This window comes from Geospiza fortis, unplaced genomic scaffold (genome assembly GCF_000277835.1).
Source record: "Geospiza fortis unplaced genomic scaffold, GeoFor_1.0 scaffold327, whole genome shotgun sequence".
NCBI lineage: Eukaryota > Metazoa > Chordata > Aves > Passeriformes > Thraupidae > Geospiza > Geospiza fortis.
The window spans coordinates 396,623-418,029 of record NW_005054410.1 but is presented as its reverse complement, the minus strand read 5'-3'; the positions used below and the strand labels follow the sequence as shown (position 1 = coordinate 418,029).

General features: G+C 42.4%; 1 protein-coding gene across 3 annotated transcripts in view; it reads right to left on the bottom strand.

The window, feature by feature from the left end:
* The window catches only part of LMO1 (LIM domain only 1), a 72,482-nt gene that overhangs the window by 18,627 nt on the left and 32,448 nt on the right, over positions 1 to 21,407 (bottom strand). The gene's annotated exons all lie outside the window — the stretch shown is intronic.

Genomic DNA, 21,407 nt, shown 5'->3' with positions numbered 1-21,407 from the left:
CTTTCTAATGAAAAAAGGTACCATTTCAGAGATCATATGATGTTCAAAGCTGCTATTCCCACTCAGATAATAACGAGCAAGGTCAGCCTCTGCTGGTCAGGTTCAGTGTTTTGAAATTACATTTTGGGCTGTGAGGTTTCCCTCCGACATCCCAACCAACCGGTCTGCACGGAGCGCACAAGCTACTACAGAAAGTTGCAGCTGCAATTAGCTGGCGAGTTGACACAGCAGGCAAGGCGTGAAACAAAATTTCAAAAACTGCCAAACTTGATCAGCAAGGGTTCCTTGAACACTTGCCATGTCATTTCCAAGCAATGAGAGAGAAGCATCTCAGAAGCTTAACCCTTTTCACAGTTAGAGGCTTGCACAGAGAGGACACAGTCAACACCAAACCCTGCTTTCCTCCTCCTGCCTCCCCCTTCCAGCAGACCTGAAGCAGCCTGGGCTCTGCAGGCAGAAACCACCTGGAGAACTGCTCTTTCTTTTTAGTAACTTACCCACTGCAAGACTGGGATGTTGCTTCATTTCTCTATGTCCATTTCCTCCCAGTACTTGCCTAGAAATGCCAAGATATCCAGTTCAATTTGATAAGGGACATGTGGTGTCTAACTGGGGCTGTCAAGAAACAAAGGGGTCACCTTTGACAAATTCCATGCGTGCTCTGTGGACGAGGATAAGAAAATGAGAAGGAGTGTTGTAGAACTAGAAAAATTAACAGCTGGACGCTCACACATTTAAATACGCGATCACAAGAGAACACTGATTATTGCCAGATTCTGAAAGTACCATCAAGTAGCTCTCTTCTCTCCTGTTGCTAGACATCCAGTGCTCTCTTTTCTTAGAAACAGTAGATGAATCCTTTCTATTTCTGGCTACCTACACTCCCTTCTTTGCCCTTTACAGCTTAATAGACTTGCTGCTGGTAAATACAAAACTAAACCCGCTCTGAGTGCTCTGAGCTCCAATACACATTAAAAAATTATAGACACCACCTCTGGACTTACTGAAATTTATGTCTGTGTCTAAAGAGGCTGTTATTGTAGTGAGTAATCCAAACTTTACCACTATTCACAGCCGGACAAACAAGCTTTAATCAGCCCGTATCTGCTCAGTCGGAGTCTTTCTGTAAAATGATTCAGCTGGCTTTATAACACAAGTGTCCACTAAGTACACCTCTAAATTTTTCTAAGCCATTTTACTAATATTTCTATTCACATGGCAATCAGCTGCGGTTCCTCTAAGGGCACTGTTCATAAAGCCTCCTTTCCAAGAGAGCCTGGGAACTTTTCATAAATGGCAGACCTTTTAAATAACAGTTATCTGCACTGGTCCTACGGCGCACGGCTCCACAGTGCTCTGGTCTGCAGCAGAGCTAGAGGTCCCCTCTGAAAGCAGGGAAGTTCACCACCTAATTTCTCTAATGCAACTCTAAAGGTTAATTGGTCTGAAAGAGTAATGGGGGACTGCTAGCTAATGATATATGCCTCAAGGCTTTGCAGCTTGCCTGTATTTTATACAGTCGAGTCCAGAGCATAAAACACAGGTGATATCACCAGGACTTTTCAGAGCCCCTCCACTCCGAGTTGCCCCCCTCAGCTACACCCACATGTGTGGGGAGAAGGCAGCAGGAGCTGGAGGCAGCTCTGTTCCACCTGCATTTCAGGGCTTATTAGAGGGGGCTCAGAGAAGTGTGTGGCTGCACTCCTCATTACCTCTGCGGAGAACTAAAAACAACCCTAATGAGGAGAGCCGGAGCGTACAGTACGGGCTGGGAGGAGGGACCTCCTCCCACTCTCCCCAAGGAACCCGGCCAAAATCTTCAATTTGCCATTTATGACAGCTAATTAGTTATTCTATTCAAAATCTTTGCTTTAAATAAAAGAACTAATTATACACAAAGGTCAGTCCCCCACCTCCTGTGAAGCACACATAATTGGCTTATTTCCCCAACATTGTGTGTATGGTTTATATTTTCATTTATATCCTGGTAGGAAAAATTTTCAAAAATACTTTTAGTTTTGTTTGTTTGTTTGTGTTTGTTTGGGTTTTTTCCTTGTTGCTGTTATTTTGTTTTTCTTTTTTTAAAACCCCAAAACCTTTCCTCAGAGTACCTACTTTAAGAGTAAAAGCTTGTTCAACAACAAAGCAAATAACTATGCACACACACTCACACAATACTTCTACTCTGCAAAAGGCTTGTGACAATCACTCCCTGTTGTACAGCACCTTGCACAACACAGCACTGGAATTGTTTTTATTCTCCAGCACAAATTCTCCCTTGAGCAGTGCCTTCAGACACTGCTACCACATTTCTGTACCTTCCTCTGCCAAACTCCACAGTTATTGCAGGTTTACATGACCCTTATTCTTTTTTTTATTATTATTTGTAATGTTTTTAAGGTTTTAAAAAAATTATATAAGTGGTTATTATAAGGATGCAGCATTCCAGTGCTAAAAGTAATTCTGGTTTAAAGACCAGGGGTTTGGCATCAGGCAACTGAGCCTAAGTTTCAGAGTTCCACTTGAGGGAAAAAAATGTTTATTTCTAGCATCAACACTCTTTAAATGAACTGACCTCCTTTTGCCTGCTAACAAAACCCCCAGCATTTGGCTGCAAAAGATGAAAAAGTAACTGAAGAGTAGGAGTAATCTTATTAACTCCTGTCTCATCACAATAAATAGGCTGCAGTCTTATGTCTTTTATCAGAGGATCTGATATCATTTAAAACCATTAGAGCCCTGCATCACCCATTTAAGTAAATGCAGACAGTCATTGCCAAAAAGATGCAGTGAATTTCATTCCCCTAAAAAGAAACTCACTTTGTGTTCCCAGTATTGTATTACTCACCTTCTATGAATATTGCACCCTGTGAATCAAGTCAGACCTTGCCCTCCCACTGAATGGAGAGTGCGTTGTCTCGGGCATCCTCACCAAGAATTTCATCAGAAAAATTACAGCCAGCAAGGTGAAACTCATCGTGTCATCTGTATATCCAATTAAAACCTTACATTTGGAACACCACGTACTTGCAACTAAATGCTTATGAGTAAGACTTAGACCATTCATCAAAATTATTCAATGAGAAACCACAATCTTTTTCCGTTGCCAGTTTCAAGCAGCAATATGCAGCTGGTGATTTTTACAGAGGCTTTAGCAATTCATTTGGGGTATTCTTTCTTCTGAATCATTACTGAACAAATTTCCCAAGCATGGCAAAAAAGTAGTTGGAGAGGGCAGTTAATGTGAGAAACAACATTTTGATCACCACTTCTATTTTGACTATACTAAATCCTCTGCCCAATAACACAGCAGCTTTTTTTTTTTGTCCATACATTTCATGACAAGTTGTAGAGAAATATTTTTTAGTCTAGTGTCTCCTGGCAGTTTCAGCTGCCTGAAAGTGACCCAAAGCTTCATGAATGGCTTTAACCCCCCTTCAATCTCACATGTAGGGACCCTGTTTTCAAGCCATTTGCTCAGATAGACCAACATATCCAAAGTAATTATTTGGCATCATTTGGATCTGTACCAACATAGGTCCTGATTCAGGACAAAAGGTTTAGGGTTAGAATCCAGACTTTCATTTTCCCCACAAGTTTTGCATCTTCCAGTACCTGTTTTTAGCCTCTCTCAATTACAGAGCTTCTCCTACCAGAGGCCAACCTGTAGCTATAAAGAAACACATGGCAGGAGGACTAAACACAAACCATAATTATTGTTGCTGCAAGACAGTTTCTATAAATCATTTCAGGAAGCAATGTTTTCCCTGTGCTCATAAAATGTGTTTGTTTGAGCTTTAATTTTTTGTAATTGGCACATGTCCAAAGTTTATTCTTAGCACATCCACTGTTTCAGTAAAATCCATTTTTACTGTTTGAAGCCCTGGAAGCAGTACAAAGACATGCAGATTTCTCCTACTTTCAACCTAATCTGAGAACATTCTGATGAAGTTTTTTCCATTAGTCACAATTTAGCATACTGCAGTCTGGCAAAGGTCCTGATTTCAGGTGGCCAGCTCCCTCCTTCAGTGTCTGTAGTAGAAAAAAGTCTGGCAATGGAGTGACTACCCTCAAACCACCCTTCCAGCAGTATAAGAATGAGAAAAAAACTATTATTAGGGATGACTGGCCTGAAATTCATCCCGTATTCCTCAATATTCCATCAATTTGCAGGTGACCACAGAAAAGACACCAACCTCAAGCACTGTCTATTTAGTGGGTTTGCGTGTCAGAGCCAAGTAGTGGAAGAAGAGTCTCTGAGCCAAATGGTCACAAAGGTTAAGAACTCATCCCTCACTTCTCAGCTCCTGTAAGAATAACCTGTGTACCAAAATTAAATACAAGGCAGGGTTTTTTTCCCTTCCCTTTTTCAACAGGCAAGAAAATCAAATGGAAAAACCTTCTATCAAGTTAAATATCCCAAAGAGTGTTCAAGAAGTAAAAACTCCTCAGTTATTTCATGCTGATGTGTGATGCTACCCAGTGCTCCCCTCCCAGCTGAAATGGCCTGTTTAACATACCGAGGTTTTGAGACACGAGCAAAGCCGTGCAGTGCAGCAGTGCTCAGGTTTAGCAGTGAAACATTAACATCACCCTGACAGATCTGGCATGCTATATATGTGAATATTTTAAGGAGAATAGAACTATATCATTGCTCAATCACCATCATCTTTTCTTCTGCCTCTTTGCAGACATACACAATGTCAACCTAAGCTTTCGGCAACCTTAATAGAATTTCAGTGCCCACTGCCAAATGGCCATTTGATGTTCTGCTCTGTGTACACTGATGAAGCAATCTGTCACAGCCCTTAATGCAGGCAATGATGACTATCCAATCTAAAGCTTTCACAGGCTTATAGAAATTTCTCAAGACTTTTGGAGCCTACAATAATTTGCTCAATACCACAAAAGGATTTGGAATCCTGGTGCGCTCTGTATTTAATGAAATATGAATATACTCCTTTAAATGTTTCTAGAAGAAATCCTACTCAGGCCAAAAGCCCATTTTGTACCATCAATCACCAGAAAGTCGTGTTGGCAACTCTGAAATAGAAAATACTGTGGTGATTGCAAGTTACTGTAGTATGAATATAACAGCCCCTCCTGCCCTGTCCAAACTTACTGCCAAGGCAAGCACTGATGTTCATGCCCTGCACAAGATTACTGCAATAAATATACTAGGACTAAAATTTACTTGCATGTAAGAGGCAAGGAGAGATTTGCCTATGGGGAATGGAGAAGGAATCTATCTACTTAATGCAAACTGTGTAAGAGATACAATTGCTGCTGACTGACCTTCCAGGAGTTGTGAAATACACTTCCCCAGTGATTTAGAAAGATGCAGTTATTCGCCAAACCTGTCCTCTTCTTCCTTTCCTAGCAAAACCAGAGCAACCCATCTGCTATTAAAAGTGGAAAGGAGAAGGGCAAGCTATTTCCTTGTCTTCTTGTTGAAAGGAAAAAACACAACAGCCAGTCCTTTGCAGGACCATTTGCATGCTGAGCTGTCAGACCATGCACTTTCCATTAAAGAGATAGCATCCCTTTTCATAAGTCCATTTGGGATCCATTTTAGTGTTATCTAAAAATCAAATCTACATGGTAATCCTTTTAATGTACTCTTGACTTTTAAAAACAGCTTTATGTTCCTTCAGGAAATGTTTTAAGCCATTACTCAGTAATTATTACTCACCCATGAAAACACTGATCTTTTACAATATATAATCGGTTTGCTGACTTCAAAAATAAAGCAGACTGGAATTTTGTCTCATGAAAGTAGCAAAGGAAAACCAAGGTTAAGAGAGCATCCCATCTCTTCCCCCCCCCCAGTTATATCTAAGTGGTGTGTTTTTCCCGTTGGATGAGACAGGCTGAGGTGGTCACAGTTTCAAGTGCCTGTGTGGAGACTCTCAGTCTCAATCTGTGAGCACTGGTGAGCATTGGGGAGCACTGTTCAGGTTAACCAACAAATAAATACTGATTTAGGAAGTGGAATTTGTATTTTAGATACAAATAATACCCCAACCTTCTGCAAGCCCTGAAGTTTTGAGTGATGCTACACAAACTTCCAAAAGACTGTGGAATTTGTGGATTTGCTTTGATAAGCTTCAGGGGCACAAGAACAAGTCTCAGAAGAGGTGTCAAAAATGGTTCACATCTAGTGCATCTTTACTGGATTTTATCCACAGCTGCACTCAAAAATGCTCAGTCAGACTCCAGGGGCTTGAAACTACCTTGAAAGTCCTACTATCATCTCCCAAAGGATTTGCCTTGCTCCTTTCCAAACTCCTCGTCACACCCAGAGGTGGTTGGGAGGCAGAGAAGAGTGTGAGTGAAAAAGGAGACCCAGAGCTGTCTTGTCCTCTGCAGCAGAAGCCAGAGAGAGGAGCAGAGTGCATTTTGCTCAGGTATAGCTGCTGTCTGAGAAGGACCAGACAAAAGCCCATGACCTCTATGGTGCAGTCACTTGACCACAGGAGGTCCCTGGATAACATTGCAAGCAGTTTGACAAAGACCCAAGATGTTTAAACAGAGTGTAGCCCACCAACAACCAATTCTTCATCTCCCAGTGCAGACCCCAGAGAGCACAATGCCCTTCATGATGACTCTGGCAAAGCAGTTTAATATTTCACGACTAGATAAAGGGCAGGGTGATGTTTGTCAGAAAGAATTTGCTGTACCTTGCAAAGAATATCAACCAAAATTGTTCTCTTAATGCCATGAAGATAGAGAAGGCAGAGAAAGCAGAGGCTAAATACTTCATTACCTCTGTTCTTCTGTTTACCAAAGTCTAACTTAAGACTTACTGAGCCACAGTTTGCTTCCACAATCAGATTTTACTCTACCTCATTTTGCTACTGCAATTAGGACAGAGAAAGTCCCACCCCTGGACATTTCCCCTTTCATTCCCAGGAAAAGGTATGCAGCCCCCAGTGCAAGGCTGATCATTAAACATTTGTTATAGCTGCAGTTGGCTGGTAACTATATGCCTCAAATTAATTTTTATTATTCACTTCTGATTAAGTCAGGGCTCACAAGCCACAGCTGGCCATTAATGCTACCTCTCTTTACAAGAAAATATGCTGATAAGAATGAAAAGTGGTTTCTTGGCTGTTGCATACTCATTCTATAATGAGTTCCTTTGAGGTGACGTATAGAGACAGGATTTGAGCATTATTACCCTGGACAACAGCAAAGACACAAGTAGAATTGCAAGACTTTTTTCTCTTGTTCCTCTATTTTTTTTTTTTTTCCCATGTCCAAGGAAGGCTTTGAAAAACCTGGTGCGATTCATATATTCCAGAATAAACTGAGCACTACGGGTTTGGGGCAAGTTAGCATGACATTTAGTTTGCATTAAAAGCATCCTAGAAGTCATATGAAGTATATCATAACAGAACATATTCTACTCCATTAAGCATTCAGGAGCATCACAGTATTCAGAATATGGATGAGAATTTGGAATTGCACAAGACATTCCTCTTCTTACGACTGACCACTGAGTTGAATTCAAGCTGATCCTGAGGGAGCCATTTTCATTAACCTACTGTAGCTCTCTAATCCTATTCCTTGAATTTCAGACCACCACCACTAAAAGAATTTATGACCTGCTGCCCGCACTTTGGATGGTGCTCACACTTCACTCTTTTCCTCAATGCATCCTGCTCCTCTGGATCATTACCACTGCTTCATGCAGCAACCCATCCCCTTAAAGTGGAAGCCTGCTCTTCAATTCAGATCTTCATGCTCCATTTAATTCTCACCAACATACGTGAAGATGGTGATGGTTACACTTGGCCAGAAACAATGAAAAAAACATAATAATCATATGACCCAACCCAATGTGCAGGAGTGAAAGCCTCCTGAAATGTACCTCCTGAAGTCTGGCCCGGATATGTAGCTACTAATGCTTTGCCTGAAACCTCAGACTAAAAAGAAATTCTAAACCACTAACCTTCAGCTCCAAAAAATGCCACATTTCCGGGCCAAAAAACTTACTGAGCAGCTTTTCCTGCGCTCCATTTCCACGCGAGCGTCCGCCACGTGATTTGCTCAGTTTTTGCCCACCTCATCATGAGACTCCTGACTGCTGAAAAGAACTCCTTCACTGAACTAATGAAATAAGGAGTCTTAAGTGCCCTGCAATCCTTTTTAGAAAAGGCTGTATCTCCAGATGAGTCTCAATTTCACAGCATCAGGGAACCGTGTGCCAACGCGCTGAACCGGAACGCCAGGGCTAGCAGGAGTTGCAGACAACAATGCTAACATCAGGGTTATTTTAGATTAGAGCACTTCCAAATCAATTTTGGATTTAAACTTTTAAATGCACTCTCCAGAAGGAATCTGCACTGACTGAGTATTTCCAAGGCTAATTTTCTAAGCTTGAATGAAACTCATTCTTATCTAAGAAAAAGATGCAACTAACCTTTGCCACAAGGGCTGGGTCACAGCTAGAAAACGAGGCAGACAACAGTCCTGTAAAGGAATAAACTGCCTAACTACACATCCATAAAACTGCTAACAAAAACAAAAACAACAGCAACAAAAAAAGCCATACTGATTCTGTTGGGACTGATTTTAACTGAGGCCAGAAGTTGTCAGGGTATTTGGAATCAGGGCACTTCTCCTGCTGCTGAGGTACCCCATCTCCCATAAGCAGTCCCATTCCAGCAGGGGTATGGGAATGCTCTGGGATGTTCAGGAGAGCAGGGCTGCACTCCAGGAACGGGCATCATACTGCAGTGGTATAAGGGAAGAGCTGAACATCCACAGCCTGATGGCAGTTTTTTTCCAGACTGAAACTCCTGCCGAATTAAGACAGATCGTCAGCACTCCACAGAAAAGAAAGTGGTTGTGATGAGAGAAGAGAATTTGTAAGACAGATGGGAGAGTTAAGGTTAAAGTTCAGACCAGAAGCAATTAAGACGGGTAAGAGTGCTCTGCAACTTGACACAGGTTTGCTTTGTATTCAGAACTTTTCACTAGCATTAAGCATCTTAACTTGTGTATAGAGAGATTATAATTAAAACCTGACAAGCTTAAATTAGCCATTTAGAAAAGGTTCTCCAGAAAGCTTTTAAAGTAGACTAAACATATCTATTAAAATGGAAGAAAGGAAGAAAAAATCAGAGCCATTTTCAGTTACAATAGTTTTCCCTACCTAGATATTTCAAGAGATTAGACAAATTTGAAATCAAAGTTCTGCAACTGTCCAAAGCCACTTAACAGGGGGGAGTGAGAGGAAGTGTGGCAATTAGAAAAACCTTTAAAACCCCCTCTATTTAATAGCCACAATCCTCTGGATGAACATAAGCACCCCAGAAACCCCATTAAAAAAGTAAAAAAAAAAAAAAAAGGCGAGAGAGAGAGGAAAAAAAGAGATCCTTATTTCCCTTTGGGATTTTGAGCACTTCAGGGAGTGCTCTATTATGGTTCCCCAGGGATGGGGGAATTATGTCAATCTGCCACAAGGTGGGCAGTTAGTGAGGGAGGCAGCCTGGGAACTGGCTTTCACCAGGCCATTCCAATTAAAGCATAGGGAGCATTTTCACCCCACACTGGCTATTTAGATTAATTCCCAGTGTTTCAGTGCTATACAATTTTTCTACAAGTTCAAGAAACTGACTCTAAAGCAAATTTGCTCTGTATCAAAGAAAGGAACATATCCACCAGTGCCAAATGACACCAGGTAATTTATTCCCCCTCGAAAGAAAAAAGCTACATATACACTGATGTTTCAAGAAAAAGTTGAAAAAGTTCACAGACTATAAGTATCTATTAATCAGGTTTGTGAAAATAAAAGTCATTAAGGGCAAAGGTGCTGCAAAGTCCATCTTATTACTTCCAAATCATATTATATTCTTTCTTACCTTCCTTGTTTGTTCATAAAACAGATGCAGTCCTGGAGCAATATGGCTGGACATCTAGCTGAGACACGAGACGCAAGGCTTGGTTTCCCAGCACACACATCCAGCCCTGCCATGCCCTCCTCTACTGCCCAGGCCAAGCAAGCAATCCCAGCTGGCTCTCAGCACACCTTTCAGTAAGGAAACACCATCAAACATTTGCTTATTAACCTAAAGAAGCTCCTACACTAACCTGTTAACCTAAGGAACAACTCTACATTATTCCTAGCTCTTATTGCTCCCAAAGCCACATCAGCTTCTCTCAACCTTTGTTTTTAAAGCTCTGGAGCAGATGTTTTACATGCATGAAGTGCATGATATGGCTATTTGGATAGGCCACAGGGTGCCCTTGTGCACGTTGAAGACTCAGAAGTTCCACGATCGCAGCATCTTGGGTGAGAGAGGAAGGTGGATAGGTAGCGGAGGAACAGAAGACAGCACAAATGTGATACAAAATATGGTGCAGACAGGAGTAGTGTAGTTCTTCAAAGGAAGGAGAGGGCCAGTGCCTGTCCCTGAGAAAAATAATCAAGCTGCAGCAGCAATGATCGCTCTAAACCCACGTCGTTTATCTGCAGCCTACATTCACTGCCTCCACATGCAAACTGTAATCCTTTTCTCCAATCTACCTCACCTGTGCTGCACTCCATGCAGCACCTCTTTTCAGAGGAGCCTCTAAATTATCTAAGCACAGGAAAAAAGAATGTTACTTTAAAGCAAACCATGATCTGCCACAGCAAAGCGTGAGATGAGTAATTTGTTACTTCAAGTGCTAGGAGGTCTTTTTTTTTTTCCTGAGTGCCAACAGTATTTGAAGTGGTAATGTGCATACAGAAATCTCAATTTACTTTGCTTCATCTTCATAGCCCACCAGTGTACTTATTCCTAATTCACACTGAACCAAAAATCTGATAAGGAAAAACAACACCTGCTCCAGATCTAATACCTAATGGAAGTGTGTGAATGAGGATTTCCAAAGCTCAGGATCCATTTGGGTCCTAAACTGAACTGCTTACAAACAGGACTTGGGTGAAAAAGAATAGATATCTGCATTTCAGGTACCCTAAAGTCCAAGTAAAAATATCTATTCCAGTTTTGCTTATCTGTAGCAGCAATTTCACAGCAACTGCCGGGTGTGCAATTGCCACTCTGCTTTCAGAGAATTAAACAGCAGAAGACTTCTCTAGAGACTTCTCACTTCTTATGTGGGTTCAGCCTTATTTTCACTTCTTTCCCAAACCTAGGGCAGCTGAAATCCATCTCCACTCCCAAGCAGGTCCATCAGGCACACCGGAGGAGGGCAGACCCCTCCTCCCAGCGCTGTAGTGGGACCATCACTGTACCCTCCACTGCCCGTCCCACTGTGCCTCTGTCTGCCTCTATGACAGCTGCCTGGGCACAGGTATTTTCCCCTGGAAGTTCCTGGCAGGAATTCCTCTCCCTGCCGAGAGCCTCTGCTTCCCTCTGAGAAGAGTTTGGCTCAGTTGTCTCAAAAATCCCCAGTAGTGACATCTCCCTATTGTTTTCTCCTCTATCTTCCAGTTCCCTCAGCCCCTCTCAGTGGGTAGCGCCAATAAGATGGCTCTGAAATGAGCTTGCTAAGCACTCTCTAGTCTGTCAGTAGGACTGCTGGCCAGCTTTGATGGACATGTATCTTGTGCTCAAAAGCCTACAGCTGATCTCTGATGTCTGGGAAGCATAAACTTGTCACGGTTCTATGACATCGCCAATGATATGAATCAGGTACTCCAAAATATTTACTTTTATTTTAATGAGCTCCATGACAAACTATTTCAACAGCCTGAGCAAGCAGAAAGCTTGATTTTTAAAAACCCCATGATTCCAGCACTGACACTGCATGCTTTTTCTCTAGAGACTTCTATACTACAACCACAGAACTGGAGGGTGAAACATGTCCATCTCCAGAGAGGAGTAAAGCCAACAGGCAGCACGATTTAAACAGCCAAGAAAACCAGGGGAAACCCTTCCAATGCATGAGTGCTCTGAGACACCCTCTATCTATGCAAAATAGGCACCACTTCCATGCCTGAATCTGCCCATCCCTCTCTCCAGGACCAGCCCTCAGCAGTAACAACAGTTCATTGCTGCTGCGAAGGTCAAGGGCTCCGCCAGCCCTCCGGAGATTTGAGCTACTGGTTCCACAGAGTCTGCCAGTATCAAACCTGACACTTAGATTAGCAGTTACTCCCCAGACATATCTAATTTCCCATTTCTTCAGTTTCTAGTGTCAAAGTACACTTGCAGTACAATATGCAAACCTCCACTGGCAGTATACTTCCTCTCTCTTCTGTTGTGGTGGGAGGAATGCCCATTTTTTCAGGAAATAGTTGTACTTTTATGTTAATGTATTATCATACTCATAAACCCCTGAGATAATTTTTTTGTTATACAGCATCAAAAATGGTAAAGCTGCATTCCACAGTTACCATCACGTTATCAGCAGACACAGAAATATTTTGGAAGTTGGCATGTAAGACAGATGCTCTGCATTATGAACACCAGAGAATGATCAGTCTTTGATATGCAGTCCATGGATGGCTTAATCACAGCTCTGTTTGGTGGCTTTCCTTGAGCCAATCCACTGCAGCACTACATATCACCCTGGTAAGATTTGAACAAGCAGAGGGACCTGCACGTTCCTCTCCTCAGAGGCCACTGAAGAGTTAAACCATGGCACCACTTCTTCCCATTCTGCATTACAATATCAGAGCAAACCTATGTCCTTGCCTCTTCCACCGCCTTAATATATTAAAACTATTACTCACTTTTACTCATCATGAACATGGATTGCCTCATTTTTATCCTAAACTGTGAAGTGGCAATTTCTGCCAGCACTTCTGCAATCCAGGTCCACCCTCACCCACCCATGAAAGGCTCCTGCCATGTCACACAAGAGCCACTGTCCCTTTGTTTGGGATGCCAATATCTTAAAAGCCTTCCACGTAGAAGGGACAACCTGAGTAATTTCATGCCCAGCTGCAAGGAATTTTTAACAGGGAAGGAGACAAAATGAAGCTTAAAGGGCAGGTATTAAATCTCATCAGTCCACTGTGTGCCAATGCTATTAAGAAAGTTTGGAATTACAACAGAGCTCTGCTTCAAAACCTACAGACCTGGTTCTCCAAGGCTACCCATTTAAGTAGTTTGCAGACACACGCTTGTGTCATTCAAGATGCTTTTTACACTTTTACACGAGCCCAAAGCTGCATGAGCAGCCTGCCCACACAAGCTGTTCTTGCACAGCACGTGGTGGTGGAGAACAACTTGTCCTTGTCGGCTCCACTGGGGCAAACGGGCACCAGATTTGTTCCATTAACTGCATTTCCTACATGGCTGCACTGGTTCCTTTCCCTCTCCCTCTGTCAAAGGACAAGCCATCTCTGAACTCTGTGACTTTTTTATAAAACTGCCACTGGCAATTTTTGAGTTCCATTAATTCAGGGACAATTCTGCAGAAAAAGTCCACGTTTGGATGCAGTGCACCTTGTAAAGTGTCAAGAGAAGAAAAAGAAGCCACAGCAATGCAGAGGCTCAGGCCACAGAAATGGTAAGAGGATATCAAATGTTGCTTTAAGTGCTGAAATATTTGTGCTTTGAAAGAAAAATGCCTTCAGGGATCCCAGCAGGAGTCACCTCTATATAAAGACTTCACTTATAAAGGGACATTTATTATTCTCAATTAATGGAATTCTGTTAGACACGTTTGCATTTCTAGGTGTCAGATTCAGAGAACACAAAATCACTAAAGGACTCGTATTTTGCTCTGAAAATGGCCATAAAAGGATCCAAAGGTGACAAAAAAGAAAAAAAAAATCCACATTTTCTAGAAGACATATGATATCCTTTGGTTCCTTATAGTTCTGAAGCCTGGTTAGCACAGCAAGGCTTTTGAAATACAGATTTAAACCTGCAAACAGCAAAGCTAAATACCACTACAGCTCCTCATGAAATTAGGTGGCGACCACACTGAGAAGCAGTAATAGATCTTGATCACATCCTCCCATGGATTATTAGAGAAACCTAATGTGGCAGAACACTGCATGGTAGGTTTCTGGAAAAATGAATAGCTAGAAGTCTCAAAAAAATTTCCACTTTGCCAGTAAAGTGCATATAATGCTACCAGATTTCAAACATCCAAAATAAAAGGAGATAGACAATGAACACCTTCATCTTGTAAGAAAAAATAACTTGTCTTGGGGAAAATCTAGAAATAAAAAGCCACTTCAGTTACATGTTGTAACTGAAGCACCAAGAAAGTCTTCCCACATACACAGACACCCCCACAGGTTGCTGGTGGCACAGCACACACATGGCCAGGACTGACACACAAACGTTTGTCACTTGTGAGCCTCCCTAGGGCTAAGGAGAAAAAGACAACATTAACTCAACCACGAGAAGGTAAGGGTCATATTTTATAAAAGCCAAAACAGTACAAATAAAAGTGCAGGTACTTAAGGCCCAAAGGCATTACACTGCCCAACTCCCTGAGGCAACAGGTCATCTTTGTGATGTGTGAGCACACATACATCTACCATCAAATGTAGTCAGTCACCTCCAAATAATGTATGTGTCTAAAAGAACAATTTTACTCATGTTCACTCTCCTTTCTCTGCTGGAAAGAGCTGCAGACTGTTTGCTTTACCAAAAACTTGAACACTGGTTGGTATTGTCGTTGGGTAGGTTTGTTGCGGGCCTTCTTTGCTATTTTGTTGTATTTAAAATTAAGAATACCCCATAGAAAATTAAATCTTCCCATCAAGTTACAGGACTTCAAATAAAACTGCCTAGCCACCAATTCAACTATATAAATCTACATGTTGTGGGTATTCCCACCCAACGGCCTGATGCTAGACCTGTAAATAAATAATTCAGTACTCAAGTAATAGCAGCTAAATTTAAAAAGCACCCACAAAACCTACTGGCATTAACTGGAGCTTTCAATGTCCAGATTTGGTTTCTTGGGCAGGGTGGGAAATGTAATTTACTACCAGGGGGAAGTACAAGTGTTGAAAACGAATTCAGCAATGCCTCCAAGTATGGAAGCTGTCCCTCAGCCCAGGGCACTGGGGGTTTGTGGGCTCCGCCACCACCTCCGGACTCACAGGACAAGCCCACCCTAAAAACCCTTGGGAAGAGCTGGGATGCCAGCAGCTCCCAGTTTGGACTAAGCACTGGGAACCAGAAAAATCTCAGATTATAACTACAGTTCTGCCACTATTTTATGTGTGACAATCTCTGCATCCGTCGGTGCCTTCGCTGGCGACGGGGAACCAGCAACACCAATTATTTCCAAAAGATTTCAAGTGGGCTCCAGAACTGAGAAAAAAGCACCAAATTGCTTTCTAAGTGTAAATGTGCTGCCAGCTGCAAAAGATTTAACATAACAGGCTACACTTACCTTATCCTAGGATCCTTTATCAAAGGCCAGGTAGATTAAAGAGATTAAACTTTCTGGAGTATTTTAAAACTTCCATAAAGTCCCCACACCAGTTTACAACTTTTTTTTCTGAAAAAAAACCTTTGTAAACTGTGAGGTGCTCTGGCAGATATAACGTGGCTGTATCTTACCAGCAAAAAGGCAGTTTTCCCTCCTTCTAAATGATGGAAAGTCAATTTGCATCATAATTAAACCAAGGCCCTGTAACGTTACTTTTAGTTAAAACAGTAGACTACTATAATAAAAGTGTACCTGGGGAATATTTAGAGAAGGCACTAATGATTTCTTCCCCAGTGGTTAATAAATTCACTCCCAGATCAATTTGTTCATGATAGAAACTTGAGAGCATAAACAGTTACACAAGCACATTAGAGTGTGTCTTTCTCAGTATAAATGATTTATTACAATGATTAGCAGCACATAAACAATTTAAAATACAACTCTAATTAGCTTTTTGGAAGAAAAGGAGAAAAACCTTCCTGACTCCTTCTACACATTATGTTTTACTTTTCTAAGTGTGTACTTTTTAATTAAATCCAAATGTCACAATAAATTTAAAGTGTTTTATTACCATTCTGGCTAACTAAGCCATTCATGCAAACAGCCATTATATTAAACCAGATGCAGGACTGAAAGTGGTTGAGGAGAGAGCAGAAAGAAAGGGGGCGAAGGCAATTACTTCTATATTTGACAAGAGATTTGTACAAATGTTTAAAGACAAGAAGATCTTTGGCAAGGTTTCTCTGTTTTATCCAGGGATGTTGGCCAGCTAATTGCTCTTTAATACTTGTTTCCAAGTTTGAAAGCATTGCACTGGGTTAAACTTTCCCCATCCAAAGCGTAAGGAGGGGACAGGAGAAAGGCAGGACAACCATTCTGCATGAAACCTCCTACAATTCACCACAAACAGCCAGAGCAAACCATGCCTCTACCTGTAAATACACACCCCCACTACTGTGCCTGGGCAGAGCAGAGGATAAAGACATGGCCTTCCTGAAAGCTTTGAGACCTCTCCCACGAGGTGGCTTACAACCAGCCCTTGCTGGTCATGATGACCATCACTCATCTGTGGGATGAAGGGCCACCTCCCCTGGCAGTGTCCAGAGCGGAGGTGGATGTGGCCAGTCATCCCAGACAGCTGCCCCACAGCCCAGGGACAGTGGCAGCAGAGGGCATTTTCCCCTTAGCTATGGGGAAAAGGGGAGGTAAGGCTTCAGGTGGTAGGAGCTGGGGGGGCTGTGAGGGAGGGAAGGAGGGAGGAAAAGGGAAACCCAGCCCTAGAACCCCCCAACCCATGAAGCCTCAGGGCCACTCCACAGCACTCTGTTTTACTGCTTCCTCAGCAGCCTGGTCTAAACAGGACAGATTTAGCATAGTTCAACAAAAGCTACCCATTAAAGAAAGCAGCTGTGATTATTAAAATAGGTTAGAGAAAATGGGCATGGTGCAGATAAAGCTTTTGACCTCAGCGTGCAGCTCTCTCAAGAACATTTTAGCATAATTTATCTAAATTAAAAACCAAACACCAAATTCCAAAAGATCGTTTAAAAAATGCGATTAAAAAAGCAGGTCAAGGGTTGGAAATTAGTAATTACTACTACAATTAACCAAAATCAGACAGAGACACATGAATTGTGCACATTACTGCGGTTCACGTCAGGAAGGCAAATGTGAGCGGAGCGCAGAAGGAAAAGCCGCGAGTTGCAGAACCACTCGTATAATTAACCTCTGCCACAGCACAGGACCTGCTCTTGTAAGTTTGCATCATTTGTTTCGAGAGGGAAGTGCTGCCAGCTCCTACACCCAGCTATCACACCACGCTCCTCACCAGCAACCCAATTCCTTGGAAACCAATATTTTGATTTTCTTCCAGTCCAAGATCTTAGCGCATCTTCACCCTATTAGCAGCGCGTTTGCCCTTCACCTCCTATTTTAACAGTTCTGAAAAAGATGAGAAAGGGCAACATCTGAACGTCCTGGCATTGAGAAGAGGTCATTTGCCAAAAATGCCACCTGCTAGAGTCCATATTGTTTGAGAGCAAAAGCCTATTGAGAGCTGCAAAGAACAAAACAAAGGTTTTCTAAAACAGACTACTTAGCACTGGATGGAGACAGAAATACTCTGTATGCAACTAACATCCTTCAGATGATTTTCCTTAGGTTTTGGGGGGATAAAAGATAATTTAACAATTAGCACTTTGTTCCCACTTCAATCTCAGAAGGGCTCTTTGTGAGCTTCCTTGGAACAACTCTGAAAGAGCTCAGTGGGAAAGAACAGACTGACTACTGTTTTGAACTATAACCAAAATGAACTATTCTCTAGGTCCTCCCTTGAAGCTATCATCTACTTTAGGTTAGATGAGGGAAATCTAGGTTCAAATTTTATTCAGGCTCCAGTTTAATTTTGAGAGCTCAGAAGGCTCCACAAATCATTTTAAGTTAAAGTAATGAAAATAGGTGAACTTGAGAAGGTGGACAGGCACGAATGATCTCTTCCAAAATAGGGAAGAATCCATCTGTTCCCTTTTAAAGTGTATAAAAGTCTTTGTAGCAGTAATGAAAATTCAGGGATGTAAGTCATGGACATCATAGCAGTCTATTAGAGAGAGGACTGGGGCTGTATTACAGAATACTGTGAGCTGCGGTGATTATATAAAAGGGATGCAGCAAAGGCAGCATAGCAGAGGGCAAGTGAAATGATTCAAGGACCCAAGAATCTCAGCTTTTCAGAAATGGAGGGAGAAATGAAGATTTCTATCTTTTGAAGAGGCAGGATGAGTACAGAGCCATTCAGATGTCTGAGCAAAGCTGTGAAGATGAAGGTATAAAGCAGAAAGAATTCCTCAGATGCAGAAGGCAAATGGCTGCACCTCCAGGTTTGCACCACAGCCAGCACAGGGACAAACAGGCTCAGACACAGCGCTTGGGAAGGTCTCTGCACTTCCTCTCTTCATTGCAAACACCAAACCATCCCCTTCAGCCATGCCCTGTCAGGCAGGAGCAAGACACAGCCTCCAGCCAGGCACCCCAGCTGGAGTAGAGCTGGTGAGGGTATGGGACACCCTGGCCCTGGCTGGGGGCTGCACATGGAGCGTCTTCAGCTGTCTCCAGCTTGAAACAGGGGCTGGCTTCTCCTTCCCAGCCCTGTGCCAGCAGCACCACCAGCTCCCTCTGCACTGCTTCCCACAGGACAGCCACAAGGCTGGAGACACCGAGTGCTTGCAAGAACTCTGCTACCTCACAGCAAAACTGGACACAAAACCACCCTTTTGAGCCCTCTGCATGGACTGTGGCACAAAGAGGAGAAATGCTACACTCACCACCTGCCAGTTCTCTCCCTGGATCTGGTTCCTGTGAGGCACCCTGAGCAAAACCAGCCAAACCCCATAAGACTCCTGAGAAGACTTAATACGAGTTGATCAGTCATCATGTCAAATAAAGACCAAATGTTGACAAACCCTTACTTAAGTAGTTAGAAATATTCTTCTGTGTATATTCTAAAAATGGCAGGTTCCATATCCCCCCTGCATCAGTTCTTCTGACTTGGAGCCAGTAATACCAGAAACCCACAAAAACCCCAGCATGCCTGGTTTAAACTCATGCAGGCATGCATGCCCTTCTCCTTAGTGACTGCACTTACCTCCTCCAAAACACAGAGATCCAGTTTACTTCCACATTTCCAAAGATACTGGAAATGTGCTTTGTTGCATATCTCTTTGCTAATATTTTTAAAATACCACCATGTGCCTTATTTGCTTTGTGCATTGTTCCCAAATTGTTTTTCCCTATTTTAGAGGAAAAGCACCTTATCATAATACATTGTATATTGCAGAGTAAATCAAGCAAGGGGGGAGGTGAGGATGTCATATTAAATTGCATAAGTGATACAAAAAGCACAGCCAGATTAGCATTTGATGCAGTAGAACACAAAATCTTACTCCCAAAGTAAACTGGAAACCGACTGACAGCCACCACCCATGCTGATCTGCCCTTGGGTCTGGCACTGCAGAAAGAATCACATGAACTTGCATTTTTTTTTTAAATTTTTTTTTTTTGCAATTCAACATGTAGCATTCACACCTGAGATCTGGAACCCAGAATTTCATTCCACCAAGGATTACCAAAATGCTGCTATTTTGTGAAAGTTACTGTACTCTCATTGCACTTCTCAGTCTTCTTCCTGATGCCTAATTCAAACATTCTAACTTAGAGGCTATTTCTTACTCTTCTCTAGGCATACACTGACCTACACAGCAAAGTACCAAAACCATAAAAACATAAGCAGGATCAAGTCCTGTTGGGTTTTTCTTCGTACATGACGTCTTAGTGATTTCTTCCAGTAAATAGGAAGCATTTTCAGCATTTATTTCATGAAAATCCTGCTATTCAGCATTCACAGGATGTGCAAAACATTTCCTTCCCTGGGTAGGCATCTCTCCTGAACTCAAGGGTAAACACTTAAGTGGAAGGAGTGCTCTGAGAGCTGGCAGGGAAATGCTGAGTAAACACAGCCCTGCTATCAACACTACTCCTTTAATGACGAAATCATTCAGATGTTAAAGTTGCCTCCAGCGCTTGATCATGATATGCAGCGTGAGGAAAGTTCAAAATCAACTCCTCCTCCTGCATTCTCATACAACTTCAAACAGTAATAGGCACTTACCTGGCTTGCTTTACAGATCTTGCTTTGATAAGCAAAATTTTAACTAGGTTAATACCATTTCAAGTGTATTCATTTAATTGAAACAGAATGAGACTTGTCACACTGTTCACAGCTGGTACTGTAACAACTCTCATGACCCTCCCTTGTAGAAGGGACAGAGTAATCATCTTCACAACTGACTTGTTCTGCAGATCTGATAGAAACTTGAGCCAAGACCAAAAAATAAATGTTTGCTTTCTTTGATTAAGAATCATGAAGGAGCATTCTATGGAGAGTCAGTGCTGTAAGCCCACAAGCTGAATGAGAACAGCACACACTGAGAAACCCTAAGTACAGTTCAGGATTTGGCGAGCTCAAATTTTTATCTACCTGTCTGGGGTGGGAGTAGGGTGGGAAACAAGTCATCATCTGAGACTGTGACACTTGGATCTTATGCAGTGGTGAGGAAGGAGCCAACCAACCTGAGCAGAAAAAAGACAGGATGAAAGGAAGCAGCAGCAAACACTGAGTATCATCAAGTGCAGCATGGGGGCTTACTGCAGCATGTCCACAGCTCCTTAGTGCAGTGTTTAATTTGGTAATTACTTTACAGTGCAAAAGATGGTGAAAATATTTGTCTCAAGAGGCAATCAGAACTTTGTTTACTGTACAGAAAATGGATTCAGTTGTGTACAGTGAAACATGCCACAGCTAAACTACAGCTGTGACCACAAGGCAGCAGCCCCTCCAGCCTGGGAGCGTGTGTGAAGTGAGGACATGACTGTCAATCTCTGGTGTCATTTTTCAAGTCTTGCAGATGGAAACTGCCTGACTTCATAGCTGGTCACCTTCAGGAGACATCAAAATCATTCTCTTTTCCTCCACCTTGGCTGGTGCAGCAGTTGCCATAAGCTCACTGAGGATCCTGCCAACACGTATTTTTCTTCTGAGAGTGACCACTGGCAAATTGCAGCTCTGGATGCGAGCGTGGCCAAGTGCCCATGGGGAGCACAGAAATTGCACTGAGCACAATTAAAGCTGAGCAGTACATTACTGCAGCATGGCCTCTCTGCTTGCTCTAACTCAGAGCCTGTCAGCATTTCCAGCATCTCCTCTTCCTGGATTTGTTAAAACAGTTGCAAGACAAAAAAAGAAAAAAAAAAAACAACAAAAAACCAAGAAACACCAAGGTTTTAGTTTAGCCTGTGATATTGGCTTACAGCCACATTGCACCCACCCCAAGACAACCCAGAAGAATCCCTAAGAAATTGCTCAGGGAAATGTGATCTCTTTAACACACATGCACCAAACTCTTGGGATTGTTCAGTTGGGAACAGCACTTATGTCTCTATCAAACCCCAAGAAGGGTCTCAGTGCTGTGACTGTCACCAGGAAGGTCTTC